This window comes from Vulpes lagopus, chromosome 8, assembly GCF_018345385.1.
Source record: "Vulpes lagopus strain Blue_001 chromosome 8, ASM1834538v1, whole genome shotgun sequence".
NCBI classification, from domain to species: Eukaryota; Metazoa; Chordata; class Mammalia; order Carnivora; family Canidae; genus Vulpes; species Vulpes lagopus.
In genome coordinates, this window is record NC_054831.1 from 84,365,803 (window position 1) to 84,382,625 (window position 16,823).

Below are 16,823 nucleotides of genomic sequence, written 5' to 3' on the forward strand. Positions count from 1 at the left end.
TCCAAGCCTGGTAGCTCCTGCCTGGTCCTACCTAAATCCTTAGCATTGGCATGCACTTTGACCTACTCCCAGACATCCCATTATGGCCTCTGCCCACCTGTCTGGGGCTTTTCACTAATCTTCCTCAGTCCTGGGGGATGGGGGCACCCTTTCCCCCTCCCACAACGTGAGGTTTCCTCTCCTCTATGTATTGCAGGAAAGAGATGCAACTGCATCAGGAAGGACCCAGGTTAGACTCCTGCAGTCTGTACTGGATCGGGATGACCTTGCCCTGTAGGACCCTCCAGGGTCAGGTCTGTAATCTCATGACCATCTGTGGTCTGGCTTTAGGATAGCACTCAGTGAGCCTCTGCTTAATGGATTAGTGAGTGAAGTCCTTGGGGATGCCTCCTTCCATCCTCCACCTCATTACATGATTGAGAAAACTGAGGCACTGAGGAAGTAAAGAATTATTTCAGGATCACCAAGAATGGGTGTTTTGATAGTGATGAAGAGCACTGGCCTGGTCTGGGTTTGGTCTCAGTTCTGCTACTTGCTGAAAGAGCTTGATCTTCCTCTTCTTTCTAAGCTCTGTTTCCTCATTTATAGATAAACTCTGTCTACTTCCCAGGATAGTTGTGAGGAATCTGATGATGATGATGTCAGGGAGAATTATAATGGTTATAGGCACTGGTGCCCGAAGTACCTTGTGCCAGGTGCCAGTGACCCAGCACATGAGATCCAAGCCTAGGTTGACAAAGGCTCAGGGCCTTCCTGAAGAGGTCCATAAGCTCACAGGTAGAGTGACAAAGCCCCTCACAGGCTTGGTGCCAGACTCCTGGCCTCAGGATGAGCTTCAGAGCTCTTCTGCTAGTACTTGGGCTGGATGCAGAGAGAGGGACAAGATGACCTTGGGCTGTCTCCTGTGCCGCACATATTCCCTGGGCCTGGATCTGATTTCCGGCCCCTGGGAGGGCAGAGGGGGCTAGCTGATGGAAGAAGCATATGTCCTGGCCTGGGCAGCTGGGCCTAGGAGCCTTGCCCCTGAACCTGGGGCCTTTCCTGCAGAGGGAATATCCAAGAACAGGAAGGAAGGAAGTGGGGAGGGGGAGGAAGGAGTGGAGGGAGAAAGAATGGGACAGGCCCCAGCTGGGAGTGAGTTCTTTCTGAGACTGGCCAAGGAAAGAGGCCATCTGCATTGGCCTGGCTAATGCTGTTGGGCTGCTCACTCCAGCTGGGCCTTGGATGTGGACATACTGGGGGCAAGAAAAGAAAAGAGGCTGAGTCTCCCCAGCTGTCTAACAGGTAGAAGAACATGCCTTCCTGGGCTGGATGGGAGTAACAATAAGCTCAGAGGGTAAAGGAGGTGGGGCCTGGAACAGAGCAGGTGCCTCAAGTCTTCTAGCTCCTCCAGCCCTTCCTGGTGGCCTGATCTGTGAGCCGATGGATAGCTCAGAGTCCAGGGCTTTCACTGCCTCTGAACTCATGCATCCACCCAACAACCATTACTGAACACCCACATGTGTTGAGTCTGGGGCTCTTAACCTTTTTAACCTCAGTTCTTGCCCTTATAGAGCCCATTGGTAGTGAGGGAAGGGATGTTATGCCAGGCAGTGATGGGGGGAGCACAGGGCCTGTGACAAGCCAGGGAGGTGCCTGACCCAGCCTGGGAGGTGAGAGAAGGCTTTTTGGAGGAGGTGACATTCATGTCTAGACAAAGGACGAGTGTGCATTAGCTAGAAGAAGGGGCATGGTGGGGAAGAGTATTCTAGGTAGAGGGAAGGACAGATTCCAAGCCCATGGTTCAGGGAGAACAGAGCTATGGCTGCAGCAGAATGTGTGGCACTCAGTAATAGGGCTGGGGATTTCATCCTGAGGGCATTGCAGAGTCACAGAAGGTTCTAGGCAGACATGGCCTGGTTAGAGTTGGAACAAGGCCCAGATGGAGGGCATTCAGGGCCTCCATGCTGTGACCTGAACCTCTGTGCCCTCATCACTCATGCTCCTTTATGGGGAGCAGGCAGGCTGGAGCATCATGGCCCTCTAGTAACTCCTGTAATTCCTCAGGATTTCCTACCTGCTTCTTTGCCACGGATCCTCCCCTACCTGGATACTGTATCCCTGGATAAGCCAACACCTACCTTACTCTGACCGTAAAACCACAGCACAGGGAAAGATCAAGCAACCCACAGTTCCCTTTCCTTCCAGTCCTTCTTACCAGTCAGACAGAGATAGAGAGTGTCAGTAGAATATGCACGAATCAAGTGAAATAAAAATAATTGAGTTAGTTTGCTCCATGTGTCCACTGCTCAGGTAAGACTGAAATATATGTATGTATAAATGTCAAAATACAAACTGCATAATTTTGATGATTTGGCATATAAGTGAAATGCCCTTGTATTTTATTTATTTATTTATTTATTTATTTATTTATTTATTTATTTTAAAGATTATTTATTTTATTCATGAGAGTCACAGAAAGAGAGAGGCAGAGACACAGACAGAGGGAGAAACAGGTTCCATGCAGGGAGCCTGATGTGGGACTCGATCCTGGGACTCTAGGATCACACCCTGGGCCAAAGGCAGGCACTCAACCACTGAGCCACCCAGGCATCCCTGTATTTATATTTTAAAACTGCCATTGCACAATATAAAGATGAATGGTAAAAATCCAGGCTAGTTTAAATTTTTAACTTTTTTTTTACTTAGAATGACATTATATAGCAAATACAGAAACCCATCATGGCAAGTTGAGAGACTACAAAGGAAAGGAAAAAGCTTTACATATATTTAGTGCTGGGTCCTGCAATGTTCCAATCCCAGGTGGAAGACCCCTCATGTCTTCCTTTGGGTGAGGACCTGTGAGGGTGGGACCCAGGACTGCCCACCCCTGGGTCAGGTCCTCAACTCCCAGAGCCCAGGACTGTAGGTTGGAATAGATGGCCCTCCTTTTGTGTAACATGCGTCCTGGCTGGTGAAGACCTAAATGCTCCCTGGGGTCCTGCTCTCTCCTGGTGTGTCCTGGTCCAGGTTTTGGGGTACTGAAGGCATTTGGGGGAAGCCAGCCCTCTCAAGCCTGCCGGTGATGCCGTCTCTGGCCTTTGAGGGCATCTTCACTGACTACCAAGCTGCCCTCCAGCCTGGCAAGCCCTGTGGGTTCCTAGTTCCCTCCCCTTAAGTTGGGGCTCCCCAAGGACGGGGTTTGCAGATGGACCTCTGAAACAAGAGGCTGGAGATGGGTTTCTGCTTCCCTTCTCCTGTCACAGGTCCCCAGCTGGGTGAGGGAGAGCCGGTGGGCTTCCTCTACTTGGCTTGCTTTTGAGGGACAGAGAAGGGAAGACCCAAAACCCTTGGCAGTGATTGGCTAGCACCCCCCCACCCTGCCTGCAGCAGGCCCCTGCAGATGAGGCAGGCCCTTGAGGATGAGGCAGGGGGTGGGGGGTGGTGTGGTGGGAGCGGGCTGGGTGGGAAGCAGGACACTCCTCAGACTGGGTCCTCAAGGAAGGCAGGGGAAGAGTGGGCAGCACAGGGTGGTTCAGACTCTTTCGGGTGTGAACATCCTCTGAGCTGATCTGCAAAAGGCATTTAGTGCACTTAGAGGTTGCCACTCACAGAAGCTCATTGGTTGAGGAGGAGGAGGTTGGTGAACTGGTGGGGCCTCCCTCCTCTGCCACCAGTAATGCCCTCCATCCCCTCTTCCTTGCTCAGGGCTTCCTTCTTTCCTCTCTACTCTCTCCCCCCCTCCTCTTGCTGCTGTTCCTCTAGCACACCAGGCTTATGCTGAGCCAGGGTCTATGCACTTGCTTTATATTTTGTCTGCAACCATGGTCTCCCAGATACTTAATGACCGACTTGACTGTTTCTTTCTTTTTTTTAAAAATTTTATTTATTTATTCATGAGAGACAGAGAGAGGTAGAGACATAGCAGAGGGAGAAGTAGGCTCCCTGTGGGGAGCCAATGTGGGACTCGATCCCAGGACCCTGGGATCATGCCCTGAGCCAAAGGCAGAGGCTCAACTGCTGAGCTGCCCAGGCATCACAGGCTTGACTGTTTCTTGGGTCTTAGCCAAAATGTCACCTTCTGTAGGATGGTGTGTCCCACTGCCCAGCCGACATGTCTCATGAAGCCACTTTGATATTTCACTGTTCCAGTTTTCCTCACGGTACTTGAGAGGTGGTCATTTTGCTTACCTGTTTGTTCACTGTCTTTCTCCCCTTCCCCGAAGGCTATGAGCCTTCAGCCTTCACCTTGTCACCTTGTCCATCTTGTTCCTCATGTCCTCAGTGCGTGGCAACACATGGTAGGTGTGCCATACAGACAGAACTCCGCTTTTTTGGAGTTCACAGTTTCATGAGTGAAGTGGGATTGAACAAGCAAACACATGTCCACTACATATTTTTTGTTATTTTTAATGGTGGAAAGATATAATATAACATAAACATTTGGGAAAAAAGACCCATAAAAATTTGGTCTTGGGGCACCTGAGTAGCTTAGTAGATTGAGTGTCTGCTTTCTTTCTTTCTTCTTTTTTTTTTTTTGCTGCTTTCGACTCAGGTCATGATCCTGGGGTCCTAGAATTGAGCCCCACATCGGGCTCCCTGTTCAGTAGGGAGTCTGCTTCTGCTTTTCTCTCTGTTGCTCCCCCTGCTTGTGTGCTCTCTCTCAAGTAAATAAATAATATCTAGAAAAAAAAGTGACCATCCTTAACAATTTTTTTTTTATCCTAACCGGTTTTCAGTGTACAGTTCAGCTGCATTAAGTACATTCATTGTTTTTTTTTTTTTTTAAGATTTTACTTATTTATTCATAGAGACACACAGAGAGAGGCAGAGACACAGGCAGAGGGAGAAGCAGGCTCCACGCAGGGAGCCCGACATGGGACTCCATCCCTGGTCCTCAGGATCACACCCTGGGCTGCAGGCAGCGGCACTAAACTGTTGCACTACCGGGGCTGCCCAAGTACATTCATTGTTATGCAACCATCACCACCATCCATCCCCAGAACTTTTCATTTTGCAAAATTAAAAGTCTGTACCTCTTAAATGGTAACTCCCCATTCCCTCCACTTCCCCAGTCCCTGGCAACTACCATTCTACTTTTTGTCTCTATGAGTTTGACTATTCTATTTTTATTTTTTTAATTTATTTTTAAAGATTTTATTTATTTATTCATGAGAAACACAGAGATGTGTGAGAGAGAGGCAGAGACACAGGCAGAGGGAGAAGCAGGCTCCATGCAGGGAGCCTGATGTGGGACTCCATACTGAGACTCCAGAATCATGCCCTGGGCCGAAGGCAGGGGCTAAACTGCCAAGCCACCCAGGGATCCCTGACTATTCTATTTTTAAAAAAATATTTTATTTTTAAGTAATCTCTACACACAAATACAGGGCTCGAACCCACAATCTTGAGATCAAGTGTCAGGCACTCCAAGTTTGACTCTTCTAGATAGTTCATATAAGTGGAATTATACAGTATTTATATTTCTGACTGGCTTATTTCACTTGGCATAATATTCTCAAGGTTCATCCATGTTGTAGCATGTGTCAGAATTCTCTTCCTTTTTAAGACTGAATAATATATTCATTTTATGTATATGCCCCATTTTGCTTATCCATTCACCTATCAATGAACACTTGGGTTGCTTCTACCTCTTGGCCATTGTGAATAATGCTGCTATGAATGTGGGAGTACAAAAATCTCTTCAAGACCCTGTTTTCAGTGCTTTTGTGTATAAACCCAGAAGTGATTGTTGGATCCTATGGTAATTTTATTTTTAACTTTTTGAGGAACCACCATACTGTTTTCCTTTTTTTTCTTTTTTTAAGATTTTAATTTTTTATTCATGAGAGACACAGAGAGAGAGAGGCAGAGACACAGGCAGAGGGAGAAGCAGGCTCCATGCAGGGAGCCCAACGTGGGACTCGATTCTGGGACTCCAGGATCACACCCTGGGCCAAAGGCAGTGCTAAACCGCTGAGCCACCCAGGGGTCCCCACCATACTGTTTTCCACAGCAGCTGCACCCTTTTACATTCCTCCCAATGGTGCTCAAGGGTTCTATTTTTTCCACATCCTTGCCAACACTTGTTTTTTTCTTTCTTCCTCTTCTTTTTTTTAATAGTAGTCACACCCTGATGGGTGTGAGGTAGTATCTCTTTGTGGTTTTGATTTGCATTTCTCTAATGATTAGGAGGCACATTTTGAAGTAAACATGTTTTGAGAGAATGAGGGGGAGGGAGCCTCTTAACTCTGGTGGTCTGGAAGGAGGTGGTATTTAGGAAGGGAAGGAGGCAGCCAGTGGAGGATCTGGTGGAAGAACATTTCAGGAAGAGGGAACAGAAGTGTGAGTGAGTGCTGTGTATTTTTGCCAGAGAAATAGTGAATAAATAATGGGCAAGGGGTTGGTGGTGGGAGATGTGGTCTGAGGGGTAGATAGGGCTTTAGGCCATGGAAAGGAGTTGGTATTTGCAATTTATGGTAAGCATTGGTTTCCCGAAGTCATGGGGAGGGGGAGAGACACAGGGCACAGAGGGATAGATGGACGGAAAGGCAGGGGCTGTGTGTGTGATGATGTGGCTGTGTGCGCACAGAAGACAGTGTGGTGCATGGTTGCCTGGCGCTTGTGGCTGTGTGCCCTTGCACATGTATGCACGTGGAGGCCTGATGTGTGTGTGGATGTATGTGTGTGTGGACACCCCAGAAGCTTCGATCACTACGTGATCTGTCTGGAGAATGTGCGTGTCCACTTCTTCCTGCCCACGAAGGCCGCCCCCGGGGGGCGGGGGGAGGCGCAGGGTGGCTTCCCAAGCTCCTACCACAGGCCTGGAACCAGCGAGGAGGATGCGGGACTATACGTAGGGGTTGAGGCTGGTCTCTGAGAATAGCTACCCGTCTTTGAAATCTGGAAGGCGACGGCTAGTCTGCTTGAGACCAGGAGACGCGTCCAAGCCCCACGTTTGCTGGGCGGCGAGGGGTGCACGGGCCTAGGGCTGGGCGGGCAAGGCGGGCGGCTGCAGTTCCGCGAAGGGCCGCACGGGGGCAGCCGAGGACGCGAGCCGAGGACAGGGGCGGGCGAGTAGGGCTGTGGAGGAAGGGCAGGGCCAGAGGGGGCTCGCGGCTTGTTTCCAGGTGGTTGGCATGAGAGAATAAAATGAAGCCAGGAGCCCATCGCTGTCCCGGTGGCGTTGCATTTTGTCCTGACAAGTCCAGAGAAGTGGAGTCACTTGCACAAGGTCTCTCGGTGCGGGGATTCAGACCAAGCCAGCCTGACCGCACCACCAGTGCTCTAACCACTGCCCCACCCTGAATGAGTTCCTCTGCAGATGGGCGTCGGTTTGTTCTGTCTCCTGGCCTTGCCTGGCCCTCACCACTCTCTACCTCTTCAGAGCACCCTCCTGCTTTGGGCAGGACTGTGCAGGCTGGGGAAGGAGGCTGGGTCTTAAGGCCCCTCCCTGAGGTCCCTGGGGAGGAAGGATTAGGGCGCTTCTAGGATGAGCTCAGATGGATGCCCCCATCACGAAGGTAACAATGGCATCATAAGATCAGTTGTCTTCCCAACCTTCCCTTATGCTTTGGGCTGGGGAGGAGGTTCTCAAAAACCTGGCTGAGGGGATCCCTGGGTGGCACAGTGGTTTGGCGCTTGCCTTTGGCCCAGGGCAAGATCCTGGAGACCCGGGATCGAGTCCCACATCAGGCTCCCGCTGCATGGAGGCTGTTTCTCCCTCTGCCTATGTCTCTGCCTCTCTGTCTCTCTGTGACTACCATAAATAAATAAAAATTTTAAAAAAAAATTAAAAAAAAAACCTGGCTGAACCCCTGGCCTGCCTCTGTGGGCTCGCCACCTCTGCTGATTCTCCTCTGAGCATGAGGCCCAAGTCCCAAGGACTGTAAGCTGGGATACAACCAGAGACCCCCTCAAAAATACACCAACCAGGGGCACCTGGATGCCTCAGTCAGGTTAAGTGTCCAACTCTTGATCTTGGCTCAGGTCATGATCTCAAGGTCATGATATTGAGCCCCATCCTGGGCTCTGTGCTCTGCTTGGGGTTCTCTCTTATTCTCTCTCTGCTCCGCCCCCCCCCCCCCCAGCACTGACATGCACTCTCTCTCTCTCTAAAATCTCTCTTTAAAAAAATGCACCAGAGATGCCTAGGTGGCTCAGCGGTTGAGAGTCTGCCTTTGGCTCAGGACATGACCCTGGAGTCCTGGGATGGAGTCCCACATTGGGCTCCCTGCATGGAGCCTGCTTCTCCCTCTGCTTGTGTCTTTGCCTCTCTCTCTCTGTGTGTCTCTCATGAATAAATAAATCAAATCTTAAAAAAAAAGCACCAATCCCTCACTCCCCTTCTCTCATATAAGTGTGTGACTAGCAGCTTGGCCATCCCTGGAGAAAAAAACATGGATGGTTTCAGCTGAGCCCATTGAATAGAGAGGTAGACTGAGGCCCAGATAGAGGCTGGGACTCATCCAGGATCATGCAACAAGGCAGAGGCTGAGGCCCTGTTCATTTTTATCTAGAAAGGACAAAAAGACTTCAGACAAGAGAGTCAGTAAAATATGTACCCACAGGTTGGAGATTGAGGGGCCAACAGGACAATGACCACACCTTCTCCTCCAGAAAATCTACCCTGACTGCCTCCTCTGGCACCAATATGAGAAATGGCCTGAATGCCCTTGATATTTTGTCTTGTCAGGGTGGCCAACAAGCTTTTCTGAGTTGCTTTAAGGGACCTCAGAGACCCTTAGGCCATTCTCTTGGTCAGCCTAGAAATACCCTCTAGAGCTCTCCTTGTTGAGGGCTGCCCATCTTGCTTGCATGCGTTATATACTAGGGAGCTCACTGCCTTAAAAGGCAGTCCATTTCATTGTAGGACAGCTCCTATCAGTGAGAACTGGCCTTCTTGTGCTATGCAGCTGTTGGAACTAGCTCACCCTGTGCAGCACAGAGCATGTACCTTTGCTGCTTACAAGCCCTGGTTGGCTGCAGAGAGGCCTATACCCGCTTAGTCATACACTAGCTTTCTCTCTAGCTTAAATGGGCCCAGCCCCCCAGGAACACCTTTCCCAGGCCTGCATGCCCTGAGCAGCTCTCCCCCTGGGTGTACTCCAGGTGGGTATTCTGCGGTGATTGTTTCTTCCTCAGTACAGAAAAGAACATGTGTTTGTTATAGGGAAATCAGAAAAATTACTGACAATTCCACCACCCAAAGGCAGCCCCCTTTAGCAGCTTGGACTTTCCTTTCAGGCTGCTGCCTGCGTGTGCTAAGAAAGTGGGAGGTAAAAGCTGGTGGGAAGAGGCCTTTTAGGGGAGGAAGGTAGTTTTTGTTTAACTTAACATCTCTGGCAGCCCTGGTGTCTTAACGGTTTGGCCCTGCCTTCAGCCTAGGGCGTGATCCTGGAGACCCGGAATCAAGTTCCGCATCGGGCTCCCTCTGCCTGTGTCTCTGCCTCTCTCTCTCTCTCTCTCTCTCTCTCTCTCTCTGGTCTCTCATGAATAAATAATTAAAATCTTAAAAAAAAAAAGCCATCTTCAAGGGTTGTTTTGTTGTGAAGACAAGTTTTTCTCTGGAAGACAAAGGGAAGGGACAAAGAGTATGAAATCATTCTGATAATAAAGAAGAATTTCACGTTTCCAAGGGCTGTGCTAGAGGGGTGGGGAAATTTTTCTGGAGTGCTGCCCTCCCCATTAGCTCCCAACAGCCTTTTGCTTTCACCTTCAGTCACCTTCCTCCTCCTGGATCTGGGGGGCAGGTGTCATGGGAGCAAAGCAAACCTGGGTTCCAGTTGGTGGCTACCCCCTTCAGGATGGGGGAAATGAAGTCTGCAATCTTGAACCCCTAGGGAAGAGCCCTGCAAGATCTGGCTACACCTTGTGGAGGTGTGCAAGAAGGGGGTGTATCCCCAGGGAACCACAAGGGGCAATGGGACAGTGTGTGGGGCGGTGAGCGGCAGATGGGGAAAGATTGCGGTGGAAATAGGAAAGCAGCACCGGCTGTGAGGACGAGAAACTAAGCCCCCAAGAGCTCCAGGGAGTAGGATGGGGTGGGGCATCGAGTATCCTATGTCTCCGGATGGAGCATGGAGAAGGGTGACCCCAGGGATCTGCTTTTCCTTCTCAACTATATAGGTACAGAGAATGTCTTCCCATTTGAGAAAAGATATGTGATGTACCATTTTAATTGCTGCATAATATTCCAGAGCACAATGACACCATGATTTCTTCATTATTATTTTTATATATTTTTAAATATTTTATTTATTTATTCATTAGGGATGGGACTGGCAGGCAGAGACAGAAGGAGAAGCACGGAACAGGAAGCCTGATGCTGGACTCAATCCCAAGACCCTGAGATCACAGCCCGAGCTGAAGGCAGATGCTTAATGGATAGAGCCACCCAGGTGCCCGACCATGATTTATTTCTTTAATCAACACCCTATCTTAGGACACTGAAGTTGTTGACAACTTTTTACCATTATAACTGATTTTGTAGTGAACATCCTTATAGTTACATCTTTACCCACACTTATCTTTCTTTTCTTTCTTTTTTTACAAGATTTTATTTATTTATTCATGAGAGACAGAGAGAGGGAGACAGAGATACAGGCACGGGGAGAAGCAGGCTCCCTGTGGGGAGCCCGATGTGGGACTCGATCCCAGGACTTGATCACGCCCTGAGCCCTTTAAAGGCAAACGCTCAACCACCGAACCACCTAGGCGTCCCTTATCTTTCTTTTCTTAAGATAAATTTGGAGCAGTGGAGCTGTGGGATTGAAGAGTAGGAAAACTTCCAGGCTTTTTTTTTTTTTTTTTTTAAGATTTTATTTTTTAATTTTTATTTTTTAAAAATTTTTATTTATTTATGATAGTCACACACAGAGAGAGAGAGAGGCAGAGACATAGACAGAGGGAGAAGCAGGCTCCATGCACCAGGAGCCCGACGTGGGATTCGATCCCGGGTCTCCAGGATGGCGCCCTGGGCCAAAGGTAGGCGCTAAACCGCTGTGCCACCCAGGGATCCCCTTTTTTAAAGATTTTATTTATTTATTCATGAGAGACACACAGAGAGAGGCAGAGGCAGACAGAGGGGGAAGCAGGCTCCTTGCAGGGAGCCCGATGCGGGACTCGATCCCAGACCCCGGGATCACACCCTGAACCAAAGGCAGATGCTCAACCGCTGCGCCACCCAGGTGTCCCAAAGATTTATTTATTTTGGAGAGAGACAGAGCATGTGTTCGGGGGATAAGGGCAGAGGGAGAGGGAGAGTCTTTTTAAATTTTATTTAAATTTAATTTTAAAATTATTTATTTTATTTAAATTTTATTTAAATTTATTTAAAATTATTTTATTTAAATTTTTTATTTTATTTAAATTAACATAGTATGTAAAATTGGTTTCAGAGGTGGAGATAAGTGTCTTCTACAACACTCACTGCTCATTACATCATGTGCCCTCCTTTTTTTTTTTTTCTTTTAAAGATTTTATTTATTCATGAGAGACATAGAGAGAGAGAGACAGAGACACAGGCAGAGGGAGAAGCAGGCTCCATGCAGGGAGCCTGATACGAGACTCGATCGCGGGACTTCAGGATCATGCCCTGGGCCCGAGGCAGGCGCTAAACTGCTGAGCCACCCAGGGATCCCCACGTGCCCTCCTTAATGCCCGTCACCCAGTTGTCCCATCACCTCATCCCCTCCCGTCCAGCAACCCTCAGCTTGTTTCCTATGATTAAGAGTCTCTTATGCTTTGTCTCCCTCTATGATTTTGTCTTGTTTATTTCTTTCTCTCTTCCCCTATGATCCTCTGTTTTGTTTCTTAAATTCCACATGTGAATGAGATCATATAATGATCATCTGTCTCTGAATTATTTCCCTTAGTGTAATACCCTCTAGTTTCATCCGTGTCATTGCAAATGGTAAGATTTCTTTTTTTGATGGCTGAGTAATATTCCATTATATACATACCACCTCTTTATGCATTCATTTGTTGATGTACATCTGGGGTCTTTCCATAGTTTGGCTATTATGGACATTGCTGCTATAAATATCGGGGTGTGGGTACCCCTTCGGATCGCTACATTTGTATCTTTGGGGTAAATACCCACTAATACAGCTTCTGGGTTGTAGGGCAGATCTATTTTCACCTTTTTGAGGAACCTCCATCCTGTTTCCCCAAGTGGCTGCACCAGCTTGCATTGAGGGAGACAGAGTCTGAAGCAGACTCTGCACTGAGTGCAGAGCCTGCTGTAGGGTTCAATCTCATGATCCTGAGATCAAGACCTGAGCCAAAACCAAGAGTTGGACATTTAATTGAGTGTGCCACCCAGGCACCCCAAGATACAGACCATTTCCATTACTCCAGAAAGTTTCCTGCTCACCCCTACCCCTACTGTTCTGATTTCTTTCCATAACTGCTTAGTTTTACCCATGCTAGAACTTCATAAAGATGGAATCATACAGTATCTACTTTTTATGTGTCTGGTTTACTTTATTTAGCATGATGTTTTGGAGATATATCCATGTTATTGTGTATATCAGTAGTTTGCTCCTTTGTATTGTTGAGTAGAATTCTATTGTACGGATGTATAACAGTTTGTTAGCCCATTTGCCTCTTGGATGGACACTTGGGCTCATTTCAGTTTGGGGCCATTGTAAATAAAGCTGCTATGAACATTCCTGTACAAGTCTTTGTGTGAACATATGTTTTCATTTCTCTTGAAATAGAAGTGGACTTGCTGGGTCATAGTGTAGTTGTATGTTTAGTTTTATAAGAAACTGTTCAACCTTTTTACAAAATGGTTATACACTCCCACCAACAAAGGGTGATTTCCATTGTTGAGTTTGAAGCTCATAATACAAGGAAGTTGTCACCTCCTTGGTTTTGGATGCTATATTTCAGTGAATACCACTGAAGGTCATAATAACAGGGTTGGCTGCAGTTGCCCTGGAAGTCACTGGACACCTTGGACTGTTTCTCATGCACAGATGAGTGGATGGATGCCAAGACTTCTTGATCCTAAAACTGTACAATGGCTTTGTTGGAATCTGAATGTCAGGTTTTCCACTAATTTCCACATTAAATTCCATCTTGTTACTTTTGACTTACCCCTCCAGCTAGTCCTGATAATGATGAGAGTAGCAAACTCACATAGACTGACCTGTGCCAGTGACCTCTCTCAGAACAATTCTACCAGGGAGCTCTATTATCCCCATGTTAGAGGTGAGGAAATTGAAGCACAGAGAAGGTAAATGACTTTCCCAAGCTGCACAGTCAAAAATGAGCTAGGATTAGAACCCAGGTAGTTTGGATCCAGACATTATGATCTTTTTTTTAAAAAAGATTTTATTTATCTATTTGAAAGAGAGTGTGAACGAGGGCTAGAGAGAGAGAGAGAGAGAGCATGAGCACGGGGAAAGGTAGAGGGAGAGGGAGAAGCAGACTCCCCGCTGAGCTGGAAGCCCAATGTAGGGCTCAATCATGGGACTCTGGAATTGTGACCTGAGTGAAAGGCAGATGTTTAACTGAGTCACCCAGGTGCCCCCCACCCAACATTAGGATCTTAACCACTCATCTGCTGTCTCTTTCTGGCTTCTGATGTCATTTCCCTCCATCTTCCAGTTTCTGCAAACATGCTGAGCATGTCTCTAGGTCTTAATCCCAGGGATTGATTAAAAAACAAAAACAAGAGCAGCCCTGGTGGTGAGTGGTTTAGCACTGCCTGCAGCCCGGGGTGTGATCCTGGAGACCTGGGATCAAGTCCTGCGTCGGTCTCCCTGCATGGAGCCTGCTTCTCTCTCTGCTTGTGTCTCTGCCTTTCTCTCTCTCTCTCTCTATGAATAAATAAATAAAATCTTTAAAAAAACCCCAAAAAACCCAAAACCCCTATGACCAGGTAAATCGGGGGCCAAGGGAGGAGTGGTGGCATGCTTCTAAAGATCTCCTTTAGTACTTGTCCTATTTTATTTGCCATAATCTTTGATGGTATTTACTCCACCAGCTGCAAAGCCATGGAACTTGGGTCCAGCTGTGGTTTTCCACTATGGTCTCAGGACAGCATTCATCAAATGGCTCTCTGGAATCCCCACACAATCAGCATTTCAAGTCAGTCCCCAGATATCTGCCCATGGGCCCAAAGAACAAAGGAAACAAAGATGGGGCTGGAGTAGCACTTGTTTGAGTCCCCGTGAGCACCTAGTGGCCCTTTATAGCTCCCAGGTCTTGGCCCAGTATCTAGTGTATAGTAGGTACTCAACAAATTCTTTTTGGTTATTTTTTTTGAAGGTCACCTTATTTTTTATTGTGGTAAAATAGACATAGCATAAGAGTTAATATTTTAACCATTTTTAAGTGTGCAATTCAGTGGCATTAGGTGTGTTAAAAATATGCAGGCATGATCACTATTTCTAGAACTTTTTCATCATACCAATAAGAACTTAGTACCCACTAGATAATAACTTTCCTTTCCATCTCCCTCAGCTCCTGGTAACCTCTATTTTACTTTCTGGTTCTATGAATTTACCTATTCTAGATACTTCTTAGAAACCTACAATATCTGTCCTTTGGTGTCTGGCTTCTTTCACTTTGCCTAATATTTTCAAGGTTCATCTGTGTCTTAACATGTGTCAGAATTTCCTTCCTTTTTAAGGTTGAATAATATTCCATTGCATTAGACATGTGTTTATCCATTCATCTGTCAACAGACATATAAGTTGCTTCCACCTTTTGGCTGCTGTGTGTAACACCACTATGAAGCTTGTTATTTCATAGTCTCTTTCTAATCAGGTTTCCCCCAACCTTTTCCATTTGAGTAGCTCTTGTACAGCCCCTGTGACTTCCATGTTGCTAAATCCAATGGTCATCTTTCAGTTCTCATCTCACTCAATCCATCAGGACCATTTGATCAGGTCCATATCTTTCCTCCTTGATATTATTTCTGCCTTGAGCTTACAGGCTCCCACATTTTCCTGCTTTTCCTCTACTTTAAAAATATATATATATATATTATTTATTTATTTATTTGTGAGAGACACAGACAGAGAGGCAGAGACATAAGCAGAGGGAGAAGCAACAGGAGCCTGATGCAGGACAATCGTGATCTCAGGGTCCTGGGATCAAGTCCCACATATGGCTCCCTGTCCTGCTGGGAGCCTGCTTCTCCTTCTCCCTTTGCCCACCAGGCTTGTGTGTGACTGAGCTCTCTCTCTGTCAAATAAATAAATAAAATATTAAAATAAATTAAAAAATGCAAGTCAAATCAGGTCAATTCTTTGCCCCAGATTTTGGGTGGTTCCTCATGTCACTATGTAAGGCCATAGCCCTTACATAGCCTACAAGGCTTTGCATCATTGGGCCCCTGCTCTCTCTGTGTCTTATCCTCTACATTCCCTTCTTGTTCTTTTTGCACCTCGCTGTTCCAGGAACCTGCCAGGCACACTCCCAGCTCAGAGCCTTTGTGCTAGCTATTCCTGGACTTTGGAAATCACCCTCCACTCCCATATCTACATGACAAATTCCTTTACTGCTTTCTTGTCTCTGCTCAGATTCACATTCTCAGTCTTCTGGCAGTATTCTGTTTGAAGTTGCAATGCCTGTCATCCTGTCTGCCCTCCTTATCCCCTTTACACTGCCCCATTTCCCCTTGTGGTATTTGTCGTGGTCGCTCTTATAAATTTTACTAATTTATTGTATTTAATTAATTAATTTATTATCCTACTCTCACCTCCACTAGAAATGATTCTGGAGGTCATGGATTTTCCTCTCTTTTGTCTACTGATAGGATTCAACCTAGAATAGTGCTTGATACATGTAGGGCCTCAGTAAAAGTTAGTTGAAAGAATGAATGAAGAAAGTAATTGTGATAATTTGGAAGAGATCTGCAATCTAAAATAGTCATTGAAGCCAAGAAAATGTGGGCCTCGGGCCTGGCCAGGCGTCGTGGACTTTACTGCTGTTCACTGGGCAGCAGTCATCCTCCTGCTCCTGGGAGCTCTCTCTGCATTTGCCTTTGGGATGGATCTGCTTCCACCATGGGTCTGGTGGGTATGGATAGCCTGGGCGGATTCCACTCTCCATTCCCGGGGTGGGCAGGGGGCAGGGCAGACTCTTCAGGCCAGTGATTGGTTCAGGACAGGGCATATTTCACTGTCCAGGCCAATGAAACTGCATGTTGAGAATTTTACTTCTCTTCTTGGGATGGGTAAGGCTTCTTCCTCCAAAGGCAGATGTGGGCTCAGAGCTGCCTTGCCGATTTTGTTACTTTGTTGGAAGAGCCTGCCCAGAATCGGAGTCAACACAAAGGACTACTGAGCTACAGATGTGGAGAAAGATATTTAGGAGCCTTGATGCATACCACCTACAGCTGGATCTGCTCCCGGACTTTTCATTTACACAAGCCTCTTTTCATTGAACAGAGTTTCTGTCCCTTGCAGCTGCTTACATGGTACCTGCCTGAGCTCATGAACTGGGGAGTGAGGAGGGGGCTGAGTAGGGCCTGCAGCGTGTGTGGGGTGGGTGGCTCTGATGGCAGTATAGGGGAGAGGGCCTGAGCATTCAGTTAGCGCTAACTGGAGGGAACAGGGAAAAGATTTGCCTTGGCCCTGCCCTAGAGGAGCTCCCAATCTGTAAGGAGAGAGGGGCATGGACTCTACGGGGGCATGGCAGATTGAGGGATCTTGCTCTGCCAGCTGCAAGCTAGGCTGAGATGGATTGTGCCCAAGGTTGGGTAAGGGAGTAGGAAGGGGGAGATCTTCCCCATTGAGTTACCTCCCGCTCTGCCATTCCCCCCACTCCCCGCCCCAACGCGTGAAAGAGGCCAGCTGAAGCACACACTGGGGCTTTGCCGCTTA

At 47.4% G+C, this 16,823-nt stretch overlaps 1 protein-coding gene across 4 annotated transcripts in view; it reads left to right on the forward strand.

Moving 5' to 3' along the window:
• The window catches only part of PSD2 (pleckstrin and Sec7 domain containing 2), a 141,924-nt gene that overhangs the window by 68,972 nt on the left and 56,129 nt on the right, over nucleotides 1-16,823 (forward strand). Inside the window, exon 1 of one of the 4 annotated variants that reach the window (XM_041765396.1) lies at nucleotides 10,944-10,965. The exons of the other annotated variants lie outside the window; for them this stretch is intronic. The gene's annotated coding sequence lies outside the window, so the exon portion shown is untranslated. Of the gene's footprint in view, nucleotides 1-10,943; nucleotides 10,966-16,823 lie in introns of those variants that run through there. 4 annotated transcript variants of the gene reach the window in all.